The sequence below is a fragment of the Amblyomma maculatum genome, chromosome 1 (assembly GCF_055883805.1).
Source record: "Amblyomma maculatum isolate TAMU_Amacu chromosome 1, ASM5588380v1, whole genome shotgun sequence".
Classification (NCBI taxonomy): Eukaryota; Metazoa; Arthropoda; class Arachnida; order Ixodida; family Ixodidae; genus Amblyomma; species Amblyomma maculatum.
The window spans coordinates 240,659,428-240,674,046 of NC_139344.1; the positions used below are offsets into that span (position 1 = coordinate 240,659,428).

Below are 14,619 nucleotides of genomic sequence, written 5' to 3' on the forward strand. Positions count from 1 at the left end.
GACATTGTTCTTTATGTATGTAAATAAAAGGAAAAGTACAATAATTACATATATGTTGTGCTTCAATAGACAAAGGGTTTAAATTTATTGACGAAAAAAATTACGCGTAAAACCTCAGTCGTTTTGTCCAGAGGTAAGTTAATTTGCTTTCAAGGACGAATTCGCAAAGTGAACGCGACCGAGGGTACTAGCGTACTGTATGTTTCACATTCGTCAAGTATAACATTCTTGTGGTGTTCTGTTTTCAGACTTCGGTTTCTAGCATCTGCGGTGACCTTTGAAAGCAAACGTCGCGCGTTTATGCTCGGTGTAGTCGAGGACGTAATCGCGGACGCGTGGCTCCCTAGGGCCCAGAGGCTTCGTCCGATTGTCTTATTATTCAGGATGAAGCGAATGGGCCGCGGCTTGCATATTTTGTGATTACGTCTCAGCCCTGTGCTCGCAGCAGCGTCCATGCACAGCGTGACGTGATTACGCTGCGGTGCGCTAGAATGACATCAAGTTAGCCTTTTTTTTTTTCTTTCTTTCTTTTTTTTTTTTTTTCGATCGCCCTTCGCACGCACCACGGTGGGGTGGAGACTGCTTTTCCGGCCGAGCGGGGCGCCCTTGAAAGCTAACGGTGCACCCGGCGCCGGTCTCACGCGAGGCTCGCCTTCGCCGCGGGCCACTTTGTCAGTCAGCCCCGAAGGATGCGGGATGGCGGAAACCTGTTCGAGGGGCGCCCCTCAGTCCAACACGCGAGCCGACCGCTGGATGCGGACCTCGCCGGTAACCGCGCGGGAGGGCCTGGACACGATACTGCAGCGCGCTTGCACGGAAACTTTGGCCATCGCGGCGACCTAGAAATTTCATTTTTTTGCCGAATTACCTCGGCGCTCGACGCGATTTCCATGGCTCGTTTCACTCCGCGCTCGCCGTGCATGCGGGAAATTGTGATGTGGCTGTCGATATCGAGAGAGCTGCTCAAGTTCCACGTGTCTTTGTATATATACGATTGACTGTACCCGTGCTGTTACCTTCAGCTTTCTTTTTTCTCTCTCTTTCTCCTTCAGTCTATTTCCTTCCTTGAACTTGTGTTGGCCGAAATCAGATCCCTTTGACCATTCTATCCGCGTAGGCAACGTATTCGCGAATGTGTGGCGTTGTGCGGACGACGACACAATGCAAGGTCTTTGGATATAAGCGCTATTGCTTCGGTTTGACGAGACAGCGGGAAGCAAGGGGGTCCCGGTATGTCGATTGGTTTCTGGGGCGCCGATTCACTTCGTGCGTTCATGCAGCCACGGAAACGTGTGCCAAGCTTTATGCATCTATTTGCTCCCTTGAGGCGGCTCCGGAGCTGCTATACTCCAGTGCAGAGGTAATTCTGGAGCGCAGCGCTAGATTCGCGCATTTTGCGGCTGCGAGCTGTTTGTGTGCTCGAATGAGTTCAGCTGGTTGACGCCTCGGGAATTCGAACTTTTGCGGTCTGTTGGTGACGCTTTCTTCGTGCACGTGCATGGCTCATGGGCGGGGCCATTTCTGTTACGCGTGAAGTGTCCCTAATCGGCAGTGGTGGGCTCTTTTCCGCACCGGGTAGCACCACGGCGCAGAACGCAGTCGCTTCCACCGCTGACAGCCGGCGTCCTTGGCCATGATGGATTTGCCGCCACGACGATTTGCCGACACCGTTGTGGCGGCTTGGTCTTTGCCGCGATCACACTTTGCTTTCTCGCTCGTATCTTTTCCTTTTTTTTTTTTCTTGTGTTTTGCGGCTGTCATCAGCTTCTGGAACACGCTGTTTGTTCTTGCTGACGTCGATATTCGTGAGACGTTAATACTTCCCAGCTCTTGCGCACCTGTTAGTACAGTGGTATTCCACTTGAGCCTGCCGCAGTGGATTAAGGACTTTGCCGTTCGACGGCTCAGACCAAGGTCGCGGGATCGAACCCCGTTTGCGGCGAGCGCATTTTTATTGGGACAGAAGAGGGGGGGGGGGGGGGGGGGACGCCTGTCTGTTGTGGTCGATGCAGGTTACAAGAACTCCAGGTGTTCCAAACTATAATCCTGAACCGGCTCGGCGTCCCTCATAATGTGCGTGTGCGAAGTTGCGTAAGTGCTTGACAATTTGTTTTGGTGGTATTGAACGCCTGCGCTGGGTATCCCGCTACTAGGCTTCACTTTGCTGTATTCGGCAAAAAAAAAGTGCGTGCGATAAGAAGTTGGCTGAAACTTTTTCGAATATCATTCTTGTGCCTAACAAGCATCTTGAATGGTCCGCGCCCACCATTCAAAATAGCGAACGCAATCAGCTTTCAGTGTTGCACTGTGAGGCAACACATAGGTATCAACATTAGTGAGCTTGTAATTTCGCCCTGTGGTTAGCTTCTTGCATTAGGCAACATATAACACTAAAACAACGGACTTCGCTGTCGCGAAAAAATTCCTTCCAAGTCCTGATTGGTGGCGGAGCTCTAGTTCGTGCTTTTTACCCGAATGTAGTCCTTTTTCTCCTTTATCGAATGACACCACCATCGTGAGTGAGGACAAAACTTTCCCGTGTTTTATTACTTCACAGCTCACCGCGCTGGGTGAATGTATGCAGCCGGGCGCGTCTGGATGTCTGCCACCATTTGAATCATATATGCTTCCAGCCGGTGTGTTTCTCTTAAAAGTTTTCCGGGCTCTTCTTCCAGATTGCTACTATTATGTCAGCGGTTGACAAATGAACAGTAATCGTTTCGTTGCGGGGGCGATCTCTACCGCCCAATTTTATATTCAGTCTGCCATTGCCAATGATCCCGAGACCTTTGCCGAGATGGGTGTTTGACACAGGGGGCACGGCCGGGTGTGAGTTCGTCGGCCTGTTTAGGAAGGCGGCGTGCACTCGACGGCGCGGGGTGTGTCCCCGCAGCGCGTGCGCGGCAGGCCGGTTTGTGCGCCAGTCGCCTTGAACTCTGCGGCCGCCGCACTGCCGGACGCATCCCTGTGACGCAATGCTGGCGCGGAGCATTGCGCGCGGGTCGACGTGATGGGAATGGCCACGCGCTGCCCGCCCGCGCGCTGCCGCAAGGGCAGCCGCGCAAGGTCGGGCCCTGCTCCGCATCGCCGGATCTTCGTGAACTGGTGCGGTTTCCCCTCCGGACACGATGTGCGTGCACACAACACGCACTCCGCTTTCACCTGTAGCCGCGTCCTCCGGTGTGGGGACGCCGGTGTGCGGACGGACGGCGTGCTGGGCGCCCTTCTGCCGAGCGTGGCTCCACTTATCAAATGAGAGGCCCACGCGGAGGCATCCGTGGGCTTTTGGCGGGCGCCTGTCGCCCTGCGCGCGCTTCAGCGATGCCGAGATGGCTTGCGGACGCCTCCAAGGTCCTCCGAGGTGACTGTACGAGGCGTGTGGCCTTCTTCGGGCGGCTCTCCGAATGGATGGCATAGTGAGATGGGCACTGCTGCCAAACATACCACATGTGGAGCACGTTCGAATCTCGCGAGTAGCTCCGCTGAATGGATTTTGTCTAAAGCTGCTGAGCGCGTAGGTGTTTCGAAAACGAGAAAAGGCGTTTGACCCGCATTTGTCACGTATTATTGCCTTGGAAGGTTACTGCTTGCGTTTATTGCAATCGCCCAAGGTTGTAGCGCTAAGTGTTTGTCGCATTTGGGTGCGTGTATATTCGGCATTTTAGGAAACGTAGCGCAAAGAAGACAAGGACAAAATGAGGGATACACACACGAGCGCTCGTGTGTGTATCCCTCATTTTGTCCTTGTCTCCTCAGCGCTACGTTTCCTAAAATGCAAATGCACCAACTCGCCCAATTCAGCATTCTTGTGCAGTGTATATACGGCTTGTGTGGCTGCTATTGCCGCAGTTTTCTTGAACTTCAGGTAGACGCGTTCACGTTTTCTTACCTGTCGCTGCTTTCGAAGGATCGGTATACCTGCTGAGCACGCTTGTGTAGCCTTTCGATTCTCAATTTATAGTTTTTTTATTCTGTTAAACTTTCCTGCAGTGGAGGCAGAATACCAAAGACTGCCATGTGCTCTGCGATGCCAGCCCACGGTGGAGAACCCAAGGTGGACTAAATTAATTTGGAGCCCTCCACAATCGCGCCCTGATTAGTGCCCACAGCACTTAAACACCATAAACAGTGCGCATCTCCAAACAACTATAGAAAAGCTCTGATAGCGATTGCCTTGGCTGAGCATCTGCCACGCATTCGGGAGAAGCTGGGCTCGATGCCGTCGAGGGCTAAAATGGCTGCAATATTTTCCCGGCCTTATCGTAGTCTTTCCTGGGCTAAAATGGTTGGGTAAATGATCTTGGTTTGGTCGTAGATTAATGGTTGCGAACTTGCGAAGTATTAAAAAAAAAAGGGTGTTGGTTCTCGATTCTCACCTTACGGCTGATGTTGCCTTATTCGGGGACTCGTGCCCAGAAGCCATGCTTCTTAAATATTCACTGACGCGTTATGTCTACGCTTCTGTGGTTGGAACTTAAATGTTATGTATGATATTTGGAGGTGCGAATTGCAGAGACGTCGGAAGTTAGCTCACTCGAAGCTGGTGTGTAAGGGTTCGTTCACTTTGCTTCACTGGTCCAGTGGTACTTCGCGAAGCTTCCTTAGTTCGGCGGGTACATAAGCTAGAAATGAAACGCGAGCGCAGCTGAAACGGGAACAGCAAAACAAAGCCTCCTGTGAAGGAAATGCTAGGGACCCTGATTTTTACTTCAGTGGCGCGAATGCAGCTTCGGGGAAGTGTTACACCCCGTGTGTATTTATTCTCCAGCGGCGAACATTTTTTTATTGCATTTCAAGCAACCCGTAGTTAGTATGCACGCGTGGCTGGGGGTAATCCTTGTCTCGCATACAGCTGCAGCAGCTGATTTTGTAGCGTCCGCGTCGCTTACGATCATCCTGTTAGTCGGCAGAATTTTACACCCTTTGTCTCAGTGATACAAATATACACGTAGTCATTCTGAAGGTTAACGTGTGTTGATATCACTCCATTCCTTGCATCTCTCTCTCTCTCTCTCAGCACCATCTGTTCCTCGCTTAGGTTAGGTTTAATAGCGCGCTTCATGTTTGGCTTCTCAAAGGCGCTACCGTGTGAGAGGCTGATAGTGGGGTCCGGCGGGCCGTCCGTGCATTTGTAATAGCTTTCGAAATGGACTGTCGGCGCCGGACTTACCTTTTATGGGCGCGTGTGTCGGCGGCATGCGCCTAAGGTCGCGGAGACGTCCTCGTGTGCATCGGCGCGCGCCTTCGGCCGGCGATGCCTTTCTCTTTGTGCTCTGTTTCCTCGTTGGCCATTGGACGCCACGGGGGCCTCTTCCTTGTGGGCAAGCGCGTTCCGGATGCCAAGAGCAGCCGCGCGCGTTTAATTGCCGGCCATGTGGGTGGACGCTGTGCGCGCTCTGTCCGTCTCCGCCGGCTGTAGAAATAGCTCGCGCTGCAGCGCTGCTGCTTTTGCTTCGCTTGGACAGAAATGGAAAACAGGAAGACTGCCCGTTTTGATGAGGCCTTGCCACATATCATCCACAAGGTCAATGCCGAGACCTCTTCGGTTTTGTAGCCGTGCAACCTTGTGTGCTCCGCTCTCGCCACATATTTTTCGCTAAGCAATGTGCCGTGCTTATCGGCATGTTTACGCCTATAGCTAGTGGGCGGCGCCGATGTTCTCGGTTGAGGGTTTCTTGCGTAGTTCCGTCATGCGCGGATCTGAGGCTCGTGCCAGATAGATTTAGTATAGCACGACCCGCTCCGGTTTAGTGTGGACCCAGCTGTGCCTACGCGTGTGCACGCTCCTTGCAGTGATCTGCGCATGCTCAGATGGCGTCTCGAAGAACCGGTTCACAGTGAGCGGGTTTGCGCTATGCTGAAAAAATCTCTCCATGGAGACTGCACGTTGACATGGAAAGAATGTGTAACCCATTTTAAACTCGTACCCTCAAGGAAGGGGGAAAAAAAGTGCTTAGTTCAGGCTGGTTAAATTCTTTAGTTTCAATGAAAAACGTTCTTTGGGCAAAGCTGTTGTTCGAAGTTGAGCAGCTTGTCCTGTTGTTCTGTTCTCCAGCCAGTGCCGGCATCTCACATTCACGGATTTGAAAACTGTAGATAGTTTGTGGCACTCGGCGTCTGCTACTTGTGTGTACTCCGAGGCGCTTTCAAACTTGTTGCTAGCATCGTTCGCCTTGTGAGGCCCCCTTCCCCCCACCCCTCCTCCTTCTGTCGAATAGCCAAGAACTTTGCTGCAAGCTTTTTAAAACATGTATTTTGATTTATACGTTCGTCTATTTCTGTATTCTTGCTAACGTTTTGCGTTTCAGCACAAAATTGCGAGAGTTTATGCTAGAATCATATATACCCTGCGAAAGTGGCTATGGACTTGGGCGTTGCAGTTTCAGCTGTACATGTGGCACCGTCTGGTAGCCACCGCGTCAGATGGCGGATGTTTGTCTCCGCGATCATCTACAGTGCAACAGCGCCGCTTCATGCATCACGGAGGCCACGGGTTTAACACTACTTGTGGCGCCAGCCGCAGCGTCAAATGGCTCAGGTTTAACCCTACTTAATCCTGGTTATAACAAGTGGTGGCTCAGGGGTTAAGACGCTGGGCTACTGAACCCGTGTACCTGACTTCGAACCCGACCGGTTCGAATTCGCTGCTATATGTTTGTTTGTTTATTATAGTGTGAAAGCTAAGCTCTACAAGAGGTCATGATCAGTCAGAGGCTCATTTACTCCGTTGGCTGGCGAACTTAAAAGACCCGTCTGGGAGACTCGCGCGTTGGAGCCGCTATACCGGGCTGAGTTTGAATTTACCCGCGCAAGGTGACGTGGTTGTGACCTCACGAAACAGCTTAGCCAACCAGAGCGACGCCACAACCGTCAAACGGTTTTGCTTGGCTCTGACGCTCTGCATTAGTGCTTTTGCACGAATATGAGCTCCATGAATCCGCTTGCGCATGGGAAAGCAATTGTGGTGGAAGTCGATTCAGTGCTATGATTGCTGCGCCAATGGCGCCAAAAGGCAAAACCTGTCACGTGCTGCTACGTCATGACGAAATACGAGATATCTGCGCCAAGCCTGCGCCAAAAGTCTGTATTTTAACAAGAATGTTGGGCGCAGCGTGTAATCGTACACCTACGTTGACACTAGCGAAAAAAAGTGTTATGTGAATTCTTCATTCAAGCCTGCATATATTTATACGAGCGGCCATCATGCTGGCCGAACCCGTTGTCAGCCCGCGTAATGACAAAACATAGGAGTGAAACACTGCCTCCAGCACTCAGCAATTAACTCTGGTCATTGCATGATGTGGAAGCAGTGCTGGTAATGCAAATGACACAAACATTCGCCAGTGGCGACAGTGCCTGCTTTCATGCTCATCTTCGGCCGAAGTGTGGAAAGAGCACGCTACCGCGAAGTGGACGTCGGTTTTGGGGTTCGCTTCGTTGTCCTGTAATTAAGACGGTTAGGGTGTGCATGGGTCCAACTCCGGGAAGCCAACTTAAAGGGGCTTAAAGGACAACTCCGTCCAATTATTGCTCCCAATAAAAAGTAATTAGTGGTTAAGGCTGTTGGATTCCAATGGAAGGAAAGCGTAGCAGGGGGCGGCAGAAAATTAGGTGGGTGGATGAGGTTAAGAAGTTCGCAGAGGTCAAGTGGAGGCAGCTAGCAGTGAATCGGGCTAATTGAGTAATATGAGACAGGCCTCCGCCCTGCAGTTGGTACAGTCCGGCTGATGATGATGATGGGGGTGGGGTTGGTAGTGGTGGTGATGATGATAATAATAATAATAATAATAATAATGATGATGTGATGATGAAAGCGGTCGACTGCTTATCCCACGCACGCGGAATCAAATCCCGGCCGCACCGGTCGCTTTTCGATGGAGGCGAAAAGCAACGTGTCTGTGTACTGTGCGTGCTAAACATCCCCAAGTGGTCGAAATTTCCGGAGCCCTCTACTATGGCCCTGGGTCACTTTAGGACGTTAAACCCTACAAACCAAACCTTTTATCATGCATGCTGAAATATAGTTGCACATTACGGAGCCTGTTATTCAGCCCATTAATGGTCAGATATTCTGAACCGTGAGCAGCAAGCAGCCGTTCTGAACGAACAAGGAAGGTGAGAAAAATGGCCAGAAATGGGTTGTCTTGTCGAATGAAGCTCGGTTCACTGGCAGAAACTGAAAACTAAAGAAAAAAAAAAAAGGCAGATGTCGGTGGTTGTCCAAAACAGGGAAGGACGCGTAGTTTCTTGCAACCCGTACCTGGTTCCGCTTTGTGCGAGTTTTTGACGGTTTCATGAAGCGTTTAGCCAGGCAATAACACATTTTTAATTATTCTTCAAAAGAAAAGAAAAGCTGTCCCCTAGGTGGTTGGAATTTCCGGAGGCCACGTCCCTCATAGCCTAGGTTGCCTTTAGACGTTAAACATTAAAAAAAAAAAAAAAAAAAACAAAAAAAGAAAAAAAAAAACGGACCAAAAAGTAATCATTCAGCGTCCCGCAACTCCCGTTTTGCTCCTCAGCTTGTCTTCCTCTATACGGCAGCGTTATGTCGAGCAAGAATAATGCAGTAGCGCAGTACGTGCGTGAAGCCATGCGGCTGCGACGAGTAGTCGAAACTCACGATGTGTGGGGATGGGTGCAGCGGCGGCGGCGCACGCTTCGTACCAACGCCAAGAGTGGGAAACTCTTGCTAGTTTCGGTTTAGACTACTTCACCTCGCTGTCAAAGAATTGAATTGAATTGCTTTTATTTCCATAAACGTACAATTTATGAGGGATTTAAGGAAAAAGTTGCGCACGGCAACTTGACGGACCTTAAACCCAGTTTGAGCGGCAGCGGCAGCGGACACAGGCACTGATTCAGGAAAAACAAAAGAATACATAAAAAAATAAAAAAAAAAAAACATTTATGAACGTGAACTCCCTGTTCACGCATGCGGCGTGATAAGATACGGCGATGGCAGAGTTGATTAAATCACCGGCTTCGGAAAGTGCTGCTTTTTTCGCTGGTGGTGGTTAGAATGGCGCTCGAAGACGTAGTTTTTTTTTTTTTTTTTTTTTTTTTAATAACGCTTTAATAGGCTTCCGACGCTGCATTCAGTCCGGTCGAGACGGAATTACGATTCTATACCTAACGTTTTGAACGCATTTTCATCGTAGCGCGTTCTGCCAACCAGAACCGCTTCCGTGGGGAGCCATAATTACCCACATCACTACGTAAGTGCAGCCACGTTCCCGCGAAGTGGATCACGGTATCGGATGGCGACATACCGCGATGCGCCTACGCTCTCCGCCTCTCTTTCACGCAATAGTGTAAATGTACCGTGTCTCCGAGAATTCGCCGTAAATACTGATTGGTCGACAGGGTGATGACGTCACAACACGTGACCTCGCGGGGGAATTTCAAACACCCGAAGCGCTCACGTACACCGGGACGTCAAGCGTATAGAGTGAAAGTGATTCAAGCATGATATGTAATGCGAATTGAAGTTCGCCGCGTGTCTCAAAGGATTTATTTTTATAAAACGAATGATTATGCTTAAAGAAGAAATGAATTACGGTTCCTCTGCGGAACATTTAAGGAGGAGATTAATTGTCTCCCTAACTTTTTTTTTTTTCCTCTTTTACACGTCTGTGTTCTTTTCAAACATCTTTAACTACTGGAGCGGCAAAAGATGGGGCGCGGTAGCATGTCATTTTTCGCCAAACGCTCACATTTCATGCGTCAAAAGGCACTTTGGGCTCCTCCAAAAGCTGATCCAAGGTGTCTGCAGCCATTTATATCGTCTTGACGCTCGAAAAGTCACCCGGCTTGTTTTTGCGTAGTTGCTTGTCCCATCGATATCCTCTGAAGGCTGGGCGTATCTTTGTAGCGACGTTTCAGTGATAAACCATTGAAAAGAGGAGCGAGAAAAACAACAGATGAGTGTACCACACAGTTTCAAAAGGCGCACTGTGCACAATATATTCCATCCACTCGGTCACTGAACTCCGGCATACTTTCGCTTTTTTGTCTGTCTTCATTCGTGATACTATTAGAGCCTGGATTCGGAGCTGTTAGTAAGGATCTCCATTTTTCTGCACTGATAGAACATGTGCGAGATCAATCATTTTACTTAATCCTAACTCACAGAAAATGTTCTGTAGCGCGATTTTCGGGCATTATTATTTTTTTTTCTGCCTTTTCTTAATGTAGAAGGGCGCAGAATTAACGCGTTCAAATTTTTATGTTCTTTATCGCCTGCTTCGAATACGCCGGCCCCTGTGGTGTGTTTGTCCGTCGTGCGTGGCTTGTCCGTGCTTTGCTCTTCGATGGCAAAAGTGCCAAAGATACGATGACTATTTTGGTGGATTACGCCGTCAGTTGTTTCTTCTTCTCCGCCCCAGAGCTTTCTAGCTTATCTAGCTGCTTCCAGTCCTTTCTTCCGTGCGGGGATTATTGTAGTCTTAAAGAAGTCTGAGCGATATATCTGCTGCTCTCCGCTTGTCTCAAACAGATTAAAGCTTCGCTTAACTTTGGTGGCGTTGCTATTGCTTAGTGCTCAGCTAAGAGGCCTTTGAATAAGCTTCTGTAACGCTATTGCGAATACGCGTTTTGCGACCTTTGACGTTCCTTGTGGTTATCGTTTACTATTTTACCTTCATTTTTTGGCGCATGATAAAAGTGCGGTTTGTATTGAATATGCAAACTAGAATTAGACGCTGTTTGCGCCTCATTTGCGCTATTCCTAGACGTTGTGGTTGGCGAGACATCAACGTGTTTTTCCGTGGACGTTGTTATCCTTCTCGCAGCGCCTTAACGAGAGTGAGTGAATGCGTCTGTTGACTTAATGTGTGCTCGGATGGCGCAGTCGGAGCACTGCTGCTGTCCGTTTTGTGACTTAATTTTGCTCCGGCTAAGATAATAATACCTTGCTTTGTCTTTTTCTACGCCCTCGAACTTCGCACCAGTCAGTTCGCGCAAATAAACGCGCAGTTGCGGACAGAAGAGCGGGGATCATTACGCTTCAGAATTGTACAACAAGAACTGGTGGGCGAGTTGGTCTGACATATCTAGGGAAGCAGCGCAACGGCACAAGGCCAGCGGAAGAAAGGGACTAACACAGCGCTGTGTTTGTCCCTTCCTTCCTCTGGTCTTGTGCCGTTGCACTGCTTCACTAGATATGCTTCAGAATTGCAACTTTTACCTCGCCTTGCTTTGTGAGATTTAATAACGTTGCTGTGTTAATGCGAAAGAGCACTGGCGGCGTCTGCATGCGCATAGTCGGTAAAACACTCGTTGACTCTCGCCTTTGTTTAATAGGAAAAATTTGGTACGTACTATTTTGTCCGTTACTGTGCTGAATTTCTTTTTGGTTGGTTTGTGCTTTCTTTGCTGTGGTGCTTGTCTTTTAAAATCGTAGTTGTCCGCGTTCTGGCTGCCTGCACAGCTAGCGTGCGCTCTTGGGTGGGACGCCAGCCGGACTACGCTGTATGTATGCGATGAATGCGTGCCGCCCAATGTTCATCTTTCTCACGGGTTTAGATATAGAAGTGTTTGCCTCCTTATCCTGTGAGCACTTCAAGGCTGAGTGTTTGCTTTCTTCGTTCGGCGTGCGCAGTGGCTCATCTGCGAGAGGGGGGTGGGGCACGAAACCGGCTTTGTGGCCTCCCGAAGAGCCACAGTGCGTTGTGTCGCCTTTTATTCATCCTCCTCCTTTTTCCCGAAGATGTGGTGCCAGGAACCTTGAGTGTGCGAATAGCCGTTACTTCGTTCGTTATTCTCACCACTCTGTCTGTATATTAGCGGGACTGATTTTACTATATTGCCTGGCCAAGCTGCACCGTTGTCCAGTTATTTATTTAGCTTGATGAAGGTCGATGGACATAGAACGGCACTTATTTTTCGGCCAGGAAACAGTCCTAACAAGAGGTGCCAAATTTCCGCAATGTTTCGAGTGGTCTGAAAAACAAAAAAACAAAAAAAAAACACGTTTTTCCGAGGTTTTATCGTGAAAAATAGGAAATTTTGGAAGAAAAAAATGTGAAGTACATACTTAAAATAGCGTGGATTTATTCGCTAAAATGAAAAAAAAAAGTCAGTCATAACTTTAGCTTTATGAGATCATCCTTAAGCAAGCTTAGGGTCCGTACTCCCAGTTTGTGTCGTTATCAAAAGTGTCCCTATAGCCACTTCCGGCTCCGGCGTTTCCACGAATCAGATGACTCGCGGTCAGGGAGATAGCGACACTTCCGATAACGACGCTAATTCGGAATACGGACCATGTTCTTGAGTCGCTAGTCAACTGGATGTGATATGCGCATATTAATTAGCTGGAACAGTACCATCGGCTGCTAGCTTGTATGTTGCTGGTGTTGTCCGGGACACTATCGGCTTCCAGGCGTTTCCCTTATTTCAGTCGGTTTTAGTGTGACGATTATTGCTTGTGTCAGCTGACCGGTAGAATAATGAGTTTGTCAACCGGTTTGTCAAGGTTGTCCAATACTACTTATTTTTCAAGGCCTCCTCTGCATGATGCTTCACTTGCGTGCAATTCGAGTCGAGCAAAGCTCCACTCAGAATATATGCTAAAGCTTGAGCTGAGCCAGCGTCAGTTTGTATTTAATGTCCATGGTCTAAAAAGACGCAGCTCCCTTGATTCTTTCTTGTAGTGGGTAATGCTCTTCGCTTCGGCAAAGTATCGACTCACTAATTATTTGAGTTCGTGACTGCGCTGATAAAGAATCCTGATGTTTGGCATTTGTTTCATTTCCTTGGTGTCCAGCCTAAATCTTCTGTATGACAACAGATGCCTTGTCAAGTGCATCGCTTTGGGAAATCCATGCTGAACGTTAAAATGCTTGCATAGTGCTGGCTTTTTTCACCAATGGATGTTTCGCGCACAGAAGGTGCTTCCTGGTATCGAACCACTGGCGAACTTTTCGCAGTTTTCAATTATATACAACTCTAATCGACTCTCTTGCACTTTTACGATCTCTCTTTCGTTTCTTTGTGAAAGTGCACCTGACCAGGTTATGCAGCCATGTAAGTTAAAGATTTTGTCTGGTTCCCTTAATGTTCATTACACGGCATGCGATTATATCTTGTATGTGATTAGTATGGTCGTCCTGAAAACAACCAATACAACCACTATAGTCGTGCCCGCAAGAAGTCTTGAATTCGGGTAAAGCAGCTTAAGTTTCTTCTTGGTTTTGTGCCGCGTCCATCGCGCGGCAGCGCGGTTAGCCATTTTGTTCGACTTAAACAGGTAAAGCAGGCGAGACGCAAGGCGCGGATGTTCTGTTAAATATCAGTGCACGTCAAAGAATAGCCTTTAATCGAAATTATCGGAGCTCTCCTCTGTCTACGGAGTCCCTCATAGCCGATGTAGCTGTGGGACGTTAAACCACATAAAGACCTAAATGTAAGCGATGACAATGTCTCTCTACTATCTCATCGAGGCATGATATAGTGGGTTTTCAAAGAAAAGAATTAATTTAACCTGAAAGCAAGCAGTCCTAAAACCTTCAAATCGCATTTTTTGAAATTTTCGTTTTTTGTTTTCTTTTCTTCTCCGCTGAAACAAGGAAAAAAAAAAAAAAAAAAACGAAACGCCCTTTTTTTTTCTTCAAAATTTGATTTGATTTGATTTTTTTTCCTGGCCTTCACATCTCTGATCCTAACGCGTCGTCTTCGAACTGTCTTGTACAGGGTGATGTAGACTCATCGCTCCGTAGCTGTCAATGCGCGCCTTGCCCGTGCATGCAACTGCGTACCATGCCTGCAGATATATATATATATATATATATATATATATATATATATATATATATATATATATATATATATATATATATATATATATATATATATATATATATATATATATATATATATATATATATATATATATATATATATATATATATATCGTGATTTGGTACACTCATGCAACAAAACAAAACTTGCCGGCTTTGTTAGAGGAGGAGTGAATGATGTAAAAAATGTGACACCTGGCCCTCATTAGTAGATTTTTCCAGCCATTTTGTTTCATTTGCTGTTTTCTTTCTGTGTGCATTCCAATGCAGTAAAGGCACCTGCGTCGTTGTGCAAGCTAACTCGTATGACTGTTTTATCCGTAGTCGACATCTGAAAGCTGTCACCCAGCCTCTGCACCGTGTAATAATTGTTTCCCTAGTTTCCGAGAGGAATTACACTGCAATTGCACCGCTTTCGCCCAATTTTAAATTAGAAAGTTTTCCGCATGAAATATCTCCTCTATAAGACACTGAAAGCATCAACATCCCTCCCTTCACCCGCGTATGTAAAGAGAGACAAAATAGCGGTGGAGGTTTACCTCAGTTAAACCGCATCCCGAGCGATGATTCCGTTCGTTAGTGTCATTAGGTGCTTGAGCGCTCGTAATTGCCACCCAGCGTAGACATAAATGCCCGCTTTAATCAAGCGGAGTAGCGTGCCTGATTCGTTATCCAAGAGCACTAGAAGGTTGATTCCTACCCCGTCCTCCCACTTCAAATGAACAACCCGAATTGGCAGCCCTTATCAATTTTGTGACAGCATTCGATATAGTTACGTCACTCAATACATCGACGAACGGGTGCTCGGCCATGTCACCTGCCA

At 48.0% G+C, this 14,619-nt stretch overlaps 1 protein-coding gene across 2 annotated transcripts in view; it reads left to right on the forward strand.

The window, feature by feature from the left end:
• Nucleotides 1-14,619, forward strand: part of Rab3GAP1 (RAB3 GTPase activating protein subunit 1) — a 257,376-nt gene that overhangs the window by 126,887 nt on the left and 115,870 nt on the right. The window lies entirely within an intron of this gene.